Raw genomic sequence first — 9947 nt, forward strand, 5'->3', positions numbered from 1 at the left:
ACCATAGTTGAGAATTTCTAGAATTGAAGAGTGTGGAGGTGCCCAAATCCAAGAGACCTGAAGAGTCCCAGAAAAAAAAAAAGTTACCCGAATAGGAAAACTAAAAGATATACTCTACTCAGAATTTAATAAACCAAAGGCAGGAATAAAATATTGAAACCAGCAAGATCAAAAAAGGCACTTACAAGAAAAAAAAAGGAACTTACACACAAAGACACTGTCATTAAATTCATAGCAGATCTATAAAGTGAGACTCTACAAGGGAATCATGGGTTAAAGTAGAAAAACTCAATGAGGGCTGGAGAAATAGCACAGCAGGTAGGGCCTTTGCCTTGCACGTGGCCAACCCAGCTTCGATTCCCAGCTTCCCATATGGACCCCCGAGCACCGCCAGGAGTAATTCCTGAGTGCATGAGCCAGGAGTAACCTCTGTGCATCGCTGGGTGTGACCCAAAAAAAGCAAAGAAAAAAAAAGAAAGAAAAATAGAAAAACTCAATGAAATGCACACCTCATAAAAAATATTCTATCAGGATAGACTTCAATTTAGATTTCAAGGAAGAATGCAAAACTTCATGGACAGACAACAATTTAGGGAATCCACAGCCTTGAAACCAGTTTTGCAAGAAGCACTAAAGGACTTTCTTTAAACGTGGAGAAACACTTCTCTTTTATCCTAACAGCTGCATAGTATCCATTGTGTTGATGTACCATAGTTTCTTTACTAAGTCACAAAGTTAGCTCACAAATGGATGGCCATGGAGAGTATCATGCTGAGTGAAACAAGTCAGAAGGAAGAGCTGGAGCGATAACACAGCGGGTAGGGCATTTGCCTTGCACGCGGTTGACCCGGGTTCGAATCCCAGCATCCCATATGGTCCCCTGAGCAGTGCCAGCCGTAATTCATGAGTACAGAGCCAGGAGTAACCCCTGTGCATCGCCGGGTGTGACCCAAAAAGAAAAAAAAACAAGTCAGACGGAGAGGGAGAGACATAGAATGATTGCTCTCATTTGTGAGACATAAAAAAACAATTATAATATGAGACTAATATCCAAGGACAGTAAAAACACAGGCCAGGAGGATTGGTCCATGGTTGGAAGCCTCCCTCATGTGCTGGAGGAGAAAGCAGTCGGGATAGAGAAAGAACCACTCTGGCAATGAGAGCTGGAAATGATCACTCTGGATAAGAACTGTGTGCTGAAAGAAGACAAAGGACCAAACATGATAACCTCTCCAGATCTGTATGGCAAACCATAATGCTGACAGAGAAGAGGGGGCAGAACTATGGGGGGAAGGAAACTGGGGTCAGTGGTGGTGAGAAATATGTACACTGGTAAAGACATGGGTGTTGGAACATTGTAAGACTGAACCAGACTGAACAGCTCTGTAACTGCGTATCTCACAGTGACTCAATTAAAATAAAATTTTAAAAAAGACAAACTTCTCAGCATTTGCCATGGAGTATGGCATTTGCTCACGGTGCTTATGGTTGTCCTTTACTAGATTAAGAAAGTTCTATTTATTCATAGCTTGATAAGGGTTTATGCTTTTTCAATAATTAACATTTCACTTATATTATTCTTTCTTTCCATTTGATTATTTTACATCTACTGTGATTTTGATTGAAATATTTTACTTCCTAATACAGTTAATTAAGATCATCTATTGCACAATATTTTCTAACATAAGATCACTGTCGTTCATTGATTTGCTCAAGCGGGCACCAATAACGTCTCCATTGTGAGACTTGTTGTTACTATTTTTGGCATATTGAATACGCCACGGGTAGCTTGCCAGGCTCTGCCATGCAGGCGAGATACTCTCTGTAGCTTGCCAGGCTCTCCGAGAGGGACAGAAGAACCAAACCCGGATCGACCGCTTGCAAGGCAAACGCCCTACCCGCTGTGCTATCGCTCCAACCACATAAGACCAACATTCCCTTTTTGGAAAAAACACACTTTTCACTTTTATAGTCTTATTTATAGTTTAGTTAAAATTTCGAGAAGACAATTTTTTGAACGAAAAGGAATGTATCTATATTTATTTATTTATTTATTTAATGTGATTCACCAAAATGAACTATGAACAGGTAAATGACAGACAATGAAAAGCAAGACAACATATGATAAACTGCATAGGCAAAAGTATGACAATAACTATTTTAAATGTAAATGAACTTAAAAATTCTTAGAAATAATTAGAGGAAGTCTTCAACTAGAATTAAAAGGTAAAAAAAGATAATTTTTCCTTTTTTTAAATTGAGTCACTATGAATTACAGAGTTAAAAAGTTATTCATGGTTTAGTTTCAGGTGTATGGTGTCCCAACGTCCATCCTTTCACCATTGTCCACTTTCCTTCACCAATGTCCCCAGATTTCCTCTCTCATCTCAGCCTGCCTCTATGGAAGGCACTTTTTAATTTTTTTAGGCACTGTGATTTACAGTACTGTTACCACTTTGTCTCCTTTCAGAACCCAGTCCAATTTCTTTTTGTTTTTCTTTTCACTCTTACTAAATTTTGTATTTGTAGAATCTATTTCATGTAAATTTTAAAAACGTGTTTGCATAGAATTTTTCTGTGTTCAAAGCTTTATTCATCTGTATCTGTGTAGGCGTCACCACCTCTACAATGAAAACATTAGAGATCTCTCTCATATGTGGGGTATAAAGAAACATAGTAAGGGCATAGCAAATGACCAAAGGCATTGAAATTGTAGATTTTTGTCTACGGAGCAGAGTTTAGCTGGGGGTGGTGGTAGAGGAAGGAACAGGTGAAGGGAAGCAGGCATCTGGGTAAAGAGCATAGTATGGAACATTGCATGCATGAAAAGTATAATCAACAGAACTGAAAATCATGGCACTTCAATAAAAATGGCAAATGACTAATTAAGCCAAACAGAAAAAATATAGTTGGGAGTAAATGATGGTAATTTTATATTTGCTCTTTTCATTATCATTCTATCATGAGCATGCTCTATATTTTATAAACTTTCCCTTAAATAGTCCCCTAAATAGGGACTGGAGCGATAGCACAGCAGGTAGGGCATTTGCCTTGCATACGGCTGACCTGACCTGGGTTCGATTCCTCCGTCCCTCTCGGAGAGCCCGGAAAGCTACCGAGTGTATCCCACCTGCATGGCACAGCCTAGCAAGCTATCTGTGGCGTATTCAACATGCCAAAAACAGTAACAACAGGTCTCACAATGGAGACATTACTGATACCTGCTTGAGCAAATTGATGAACAATGGAATGACAGCTACAGTCTACAGTCCCTTAAATAGCTAATATATCTTAAATATTCATAAGCAGTATGTGCTAGATACCATGCTCAACATTTTATGTTCATTAATTTCATTCAATGGCCACTGTACAAACCCTAGTTGGTGGATTCAACCAGTATTTTTTGTTACAGGTACTTATATGAAGGCTTAGAGAGGCTAGTTCATTTGATTATAGCCACACAAGTGTGACAATTGGAATAGTTTGAGTGTATACTCAATATTTCCAGGCTGCAGAACATTATTGTTACTTTCTTAAATGTTAGCATCATGTCATAATTTAATTGGCAGTTTTTTTACTTAACGATACATGAAATAATAGATGATACTATAATCAGTGGCAGTTCAGCAGCGACAGTTTAGTGTCATGTCAGGATTACTCATTATATCTCTACTAATCGCTATGCTCTCACCCAACCAAGTTTGAAAAAAATTACTACAATTTTCTCCATGCATTACATGTCAGCAACCAACAGCCACTTACTTTTTTCATAGAATTTGTAGGGTATAAAATTTGTTTGATTCAACACTGTTTGCACTACAAATGAGACAAATCAATTATCAACCAAAGCGTTTTACCTGGGAGCAATTGCACTCAGATTCTGAATCCTTGTTCCTAGTCAAAGTGCATCAGACTTTCCTTTGTAGTCACAGTTATTCTCTAATCTTTCATATAAATTGTTATGACTTTTAGTCAATGGTTGGAATCTACAAGTGTGTGCTGGGACAGAGAATAGGTAAGAAAGAGAAGAAACCAGTATGAGAATAATAGTTGGAAGTGATTACACTGGACAAGAACTGAGTGTTGAAAGTAGGTGAAGGGATTTACATGACATATTTTCAGTATCTGTATTGCAAACCACTATGCCCAAAATGGAGGGAGGGAGGGAGGGAGGGAGAAAGAAAGAGAGGGAGGGAGGAAGGTGTCTGCCATAGAGGCAGGCTGTGGGAACAGGGGGTGATTGGAGGGAAACTGGGGACATTGGTGCTGTGAAATATATACTGGTGGTAAACTCAGAATGCAGCAGCTGCTGGCAGAAATACCTCTGGATTTAGTACCAGAATCCCAAAACTGGGCGGCCAATTTCACGACTATGCAACATCATATGCTCATTGTTATCAACAATAGAAAACATACGATCTAATGATACCATTCTGACAGGTCTGACTGTTGGGGGGAAAACTCCAAATAATGATAGTGAGTTTTTAGTCAAAAATTGAATGTTATTATAGCAATGAGAGAGTTAATTGAAAATAATCTGCCACACAGGCAGAGGGGAAGAAGGAAGGAGGGTCTCTGGGGTTCTTGGTGGTAGATCATGTGCACTGGTGAAGGGATGGGTGTTTGATCATTGTATGATTGAGACTTGATCCTTAAAGACCTGTTACTGTTCTCACGGTGTCTCAATTAAAAAGCATAAAATAAAAAAATTAATTAAAAAAAAACAGGAAAAAACAGAAATATATACTGGTGGAGGGATGGGTGCTGGAACACTGTATGACTGAAACTCCATCATTAACAGTTTTGGAAGTGTCTATCTCACAATGGTTAAATAAAAAAATCTTAGAAAAAATGTGCATCTCTTTCCTTGTACAGGGTGGTTACAAAATCCATAGAGATGAGAACTTTACATAATAAATATCTTATTACTATTACATACAATAATTGATTTGTTCATGCTAATACTCCTCAATATCAATGCATAGTTCAATGTTGTAGTGAGAATTGCAATGAACACAACAAACTATTTAACATGTTTCCATCTATCCCTGTACCTGTATCTGTGATGTGTTGTCTCAGAAAATTTGTACTTTTTTATTGGATAAATGGTACCATTACTATACCACAAGTCACTGTCACTGTCATCTCGTTGCTCATCAATTTTCCCGAGCGGGCACCAGTAACATCTCTCATTGTGAGACTTGTTGTTACTGTTTTTGGCATATAGAATACGCCACAGGTAGCTTGCCAGGCTCTGCCATGCGGGTGAGATACTCTTAGTAGCTTGCTGGGCTCTCCGAGAGGGGTGGAGGAATCGAACCTGGGTCAACTGCATTCAAGACAAATGCCCTACCGCTGTGCTATGGCTCCAGCCCATCCACAAGAAAATAATACATATTATTTAGTGTGTAAAGCAATAGGTATTGGGCATTGTGTCTAGCATTGTGCTACTAATCTATATCATAGCTTTTACCACAGCTCACCTGTTGTAATATTAGCATTTGTGTAATAAATATTGTTATTTTTCTAGACACTATAAGTTCCTTAATATATAACATTTCTTTGCCTTTTTATAGTATATTTTTCCAAAAGAAAGTAAGAGCACGTCAAAAGTCAAGCCATGCATAGTTGTAGAGTTAATCACATGTAGTTTATGGAACATAATTATTTATGATCCCTGAAAGTTTCTTTGTAAATTAATTTTTTAACTGATTGCATGAACATTTTTATATCCACTCCCATTTCCATAGTGTCTCCCATGAAAAACACATTATTCTACTTAATGTGATTTGGAGGTGGGTCATATTTGTTTTAAAATGTATTCTTTGAGTTCATTTTGTTCATGTGTTTGAGTTCAGCAGCACTATAGCACTGTCTTCCTGTTCATAATTTCAACGAGTGGGCACCAGTAACATCTCCATTGTGAGACTTGTTACTGTTTTTGGCATATCGAATATGCCATGCGGAGCTTGCCAGGCTCTGCCGTGCGGGCGGAATACTCTCGGTAGCTTGCTGGGCTCTCCGAGAGGGATGGAGAAATTGAACCTGGGTTGGCCGTGTGCAAGGCAAACGCCCTACCCACTGTGCTATCTCTCCAGTCCAGTGTATGAGTTCAATTTCATTTAATTATGCATAATTGTATATATGTATATTTTCTTATTTTTCCACTGTTTGATACTTCTTTGTGTGCTACACCCAACAATGCTCAGGACTAACTCCTGACTCTGCTCTCAGGAAGTACTCCAGGCAAGCTTGGGGACCCTGGGGGATGTCAGGGTCTGAGCCAGGTGGGCCAAGTACAAGGTAAGCACCCTACCCACTTGTGAAAAACTATGCAAGCTGAAGGGCGTGTGTTCGCGGGCTCTCCGGGTGGCTCTGTCTCATGGCCTGTGTTCAGTGCTCTGGAGCCGCTGTGTCGGCTGGATCGGGATGGCTGCTGGCCAAGGACCTGCGAGGGAAGAACAAGGACCAAGCTGGTTGCTGATTAGTAGTTACCTTTTATTCAATCTTCCATCTTTCTCATCTCCCACACTCCTAGCTCCTCCTCTCTCCAGTTCTATTTCAGCCCCTCATCTCTCTTTCTCCTCTTTTTTCTCTCTCCCCCTTGCCCCTAGGCTACACACAGCCAGGTAGCAAAATCAACATGAGAAAGCCCTTCCTGAGGGCCATCAGGTTCAAAGGCAGTACTAACTAAGGGCATTCCAAAGCCCTTCCCAACTGTCAGCAGGCAAAATACCTCCTAAGATTTTTCTCCTTTCCTTAGTCCAAGAGCTTATTCACATCTTAATACTAGTTATTTTTGTATAGACATAGCAAGAGAAACATCGAGGCTTGCAAGACAGCTCTCCTGGCAACATCTTGCCACAGACTCAGACTACAGCACTCAGGCCAGATTAATCATTCCTCACCCTAGCAGGGTCCGAATCTAGTTATCATTGTTCGGATCATGACAGCATTTGTCCATGACCAAGCTCTTAACTTATAGTTAAACATTAGGCACTTTGGCCAGGCCCATCTCCATGCCAGGGTAGCATACAACTCACTGCTTGCCCTGGGTCCGTCTCGTCCCTCGTCGGGACCCTGCTTTTGGGGGTGCTAGGAAGTAAGGGCAGCTGAGGCTTAGGTCTAGAGAACAGATGCCCATGAGGAAAATATCATGTAGAGTCAAATGACTCCCAGGTTACAAAAGCACAGCATTTGCTAAGTCTTCCTGTGTCCATACAAAAAGGACAATGCTCTGAATAAACTATGCAAAGGACTCAAGGAGAAGAGAAAAACAATATTTACAAGTCAACAAGAACACTAAAAAAGAAGCTACAAATAAACACAGAGGAATGGGAGCACTGTGATGGGAGTAACCCAATAAACCTAAACTACCTGAAGCTATGTTATCCTACATCCACTGTACTATCACTCAGCCCTAGCTTAACATTTTTAAGTCTCTCAGTATTTCTCTAGCTATACCCAATGCCTTGCTACTTATTCCTACATAATGCCCCAGGAAAAATGTCTCCCATAATTAACTTCTTTCCTCTTCCACTGATGAATAGTTGGTTCTCTGCCACTGCTATAATAAACACTGCAGTGAACATTTTTGTATCTTCCCTTTTATGGAATAACAAAATCACTTGAGATATGGCCCTAAGAGCAGAATTGCTGGCTTTAATACCCTTACACACAATGTTCCAAATGTTCGTGTGATTTTTCTCATCTCATAGATAATGCCATTGTCCAACTTTTGATTTCTGATTGTCCAGTAGGTGTAATCAGTTTTAAATTGCTTTACTCCAATTATTGATAATTTTGGGTATTTCATCTACTAAGTATCATTTTGCATTTTTATCTTCTTTTTTTTTTCCCTGAAGGAGCCTCTTATTATTTTTTTTTTTTCTGAAGTCACCAGGACTTCGGAAACCACAGTTTAGCCCAATTTGGTGGCGAGTTCTTTAGCCTTTGTCTTTTCCAGTTTGGCGATGCATGCCACGGACTTTGGACCCAAAACGTTGCCTCCCCAATGCCACAAATCTCATCATATCTGTTATTATAGTTGGTCCTGATTGGCTTCCACCAGCTTAACCAGCGCTCCTTAATTTCCAAGTTGACTTGCTTAAAAGCCACGGTGGTGCATGCCTTCCTGGGGACCCGGTGGCCCAGGCTGGCCTTGCTCTTGATGATGCAGTCGGGCATCCATCTTCCAGCACTGAGCGGGCAGAAAGACCACCAGCTCAATGGGGTCCACGTCTTGCGCTATCACCACCAGCTGCCCCTTCTTGTTCTTCCCCAGCATGGTGACAGTGTTGACTCCAGCTCAAAGCACCATGTGGGGGCTGCTCAGTGGGGACACGGGCCAGCAGCTGCTGTTTCTCCTGCCTCGTCTAGGACTGGTACTCGTGTGCCAGCTTTGGCAGCTGCTTGTCCGTCTGCAGGTCCAGCACCTAATTGGTGGTGGGGATGAGGGGAGCCAGGCACTTTGAGCCACTTGGATAGGATGGAGCACTGTCTCTGCAGGTGAATGTGGCGTGGCCACTTGATGAAGCGGGTCAGGTCCCGCTTGGGCCGGATGTCTGACCAATGCCGAAGTTTCAAGGCTGCTTCTACAACAGCGGGTTCACCACCTTTTTGGCTTCTTGCTTCTTGACCACGGCAGAGGCGGGGTCCACCTTCTTCCCACTTGGTCTCCTCTGGGGGCATTTTGAGCAGCTGCAGAAGAAAGAGCTGTGCTTGATCTTCCATACATGGCCTTTTGGTACCCTTTTCTGTTAGGACTATTGCACTTCATTAAACTTTGCTGAATATTTTAGGTATTTGTTTTAGAGTTTATATGTATTTAATGTTTTCATCTGCCTCCTATTGTTGCTTATTTTTACTTCAGTAAAGTAGTAGCTCCTAATTTTGTTTTAGTAGATCCATATCTTTTTTTTTTTGCCATAGTCTTTGTGTTCTGGGAAATTTTATTAATCCTCACCACTGGTTCCTTCTAAATCTTTATCTAACTCCAATGTCACAAAGATATTTTACATTTTCTTCCACTAACTTTAATACACAAGATTTAAGTCTTTATCTGGAATCTACCCTCATTTTTGGAGCAAGAAAAGTATCTTGTATTTTATTTCAAGAACTGTTTTTTATTTTCTCAGTTCTGTTAATCAGTGAATTAGTGGGTAATTCTCTAGACAGATAAATAGATAGGTAATGATTTCAGACTGATTTCTCTTTCAACTTTTGTTTTGTTTTTGTTTTGGGGTCATACCTGGCTGTGCTCAGGGCTCACTACTGGCTCTGTGCTTAGGGATCACTCCTGACAGGGTTCAATGACACCAAGACCAAACAATTTTCTTTCATTGACTGATTTGTCTATTTCCAAACCAATTCCTTTTTAAGCCTATTGATCTTCTAATATGTTTCAAATGAGTAATGTCTTGATTTGCAGTGAGAAAATGTAAGTGCTCAATGGTCAAGTTCCTTAAAGACAATCTAATTGATATTCAAATGAAATTGCTTTAGGTTCTTAGCTAAGGAGGGCTTCCCCTGTCTTTTCTCCTCCTTTCGGTTTACTGCTGGTGACCTTATGACAGTAGGCAGTGGCCTAGAGATGTCCCTTGGTGTTAGGGGAAGGGTTGGTGGTTGCCAGCACATCTGTTGAATCTGGCACATCAAGTCACTCCACAGGCACCTGGAAATCCTAACCGATAGGAATGAGTCATGGTTTCGTGAAAAGTTGCTGGTCTCATTAGTTTCAGAAATGATTGCGTGGCTGGGTAGGGCCTCATGGTAGAAGCAGTGCTGACTGGGTGCCCCTGGAGCAATGCCTCTAAGTTCTATTGAGGTGGTGAAATAACCAAAAACTGGTTTCCATCTAAACCCTGGAAACCACCGTTGATGAGGTCATTGCACACATGGCAAGACCTCTATGAGATTATTATCTGAAGAGTCCATAAAAATCAATT

At 40.7% G+C, this 9947-nt stretch overlaps 1 pseudogene; it reads right to left on the reverse strand.

The window, feature by feature from the left end:
- Positions 1-7921: 7921 nt before the first annotated feature.
- LOC101543564 (60S ribosomal protein L7a-like) lies at positions 7922-9704 on the reverse strand (annotated as a pseudogene).
- Positions 9705-9947: the final 243 nt, after the last annotated feature.

This window comes from Sorex araneus, chromosome 6 (genome assembly GCF_027595985.1).
Source record: "Sorex araneus isolate mSorAra2 chromosome 6, mSorAra2.pri, whole genome shotgun sequence".
NCBI lineage: Eukaryota > Metazoa > Chordata > Mammalia > Eulipotyphla > Soricidae > Sorex > Sorex araneus.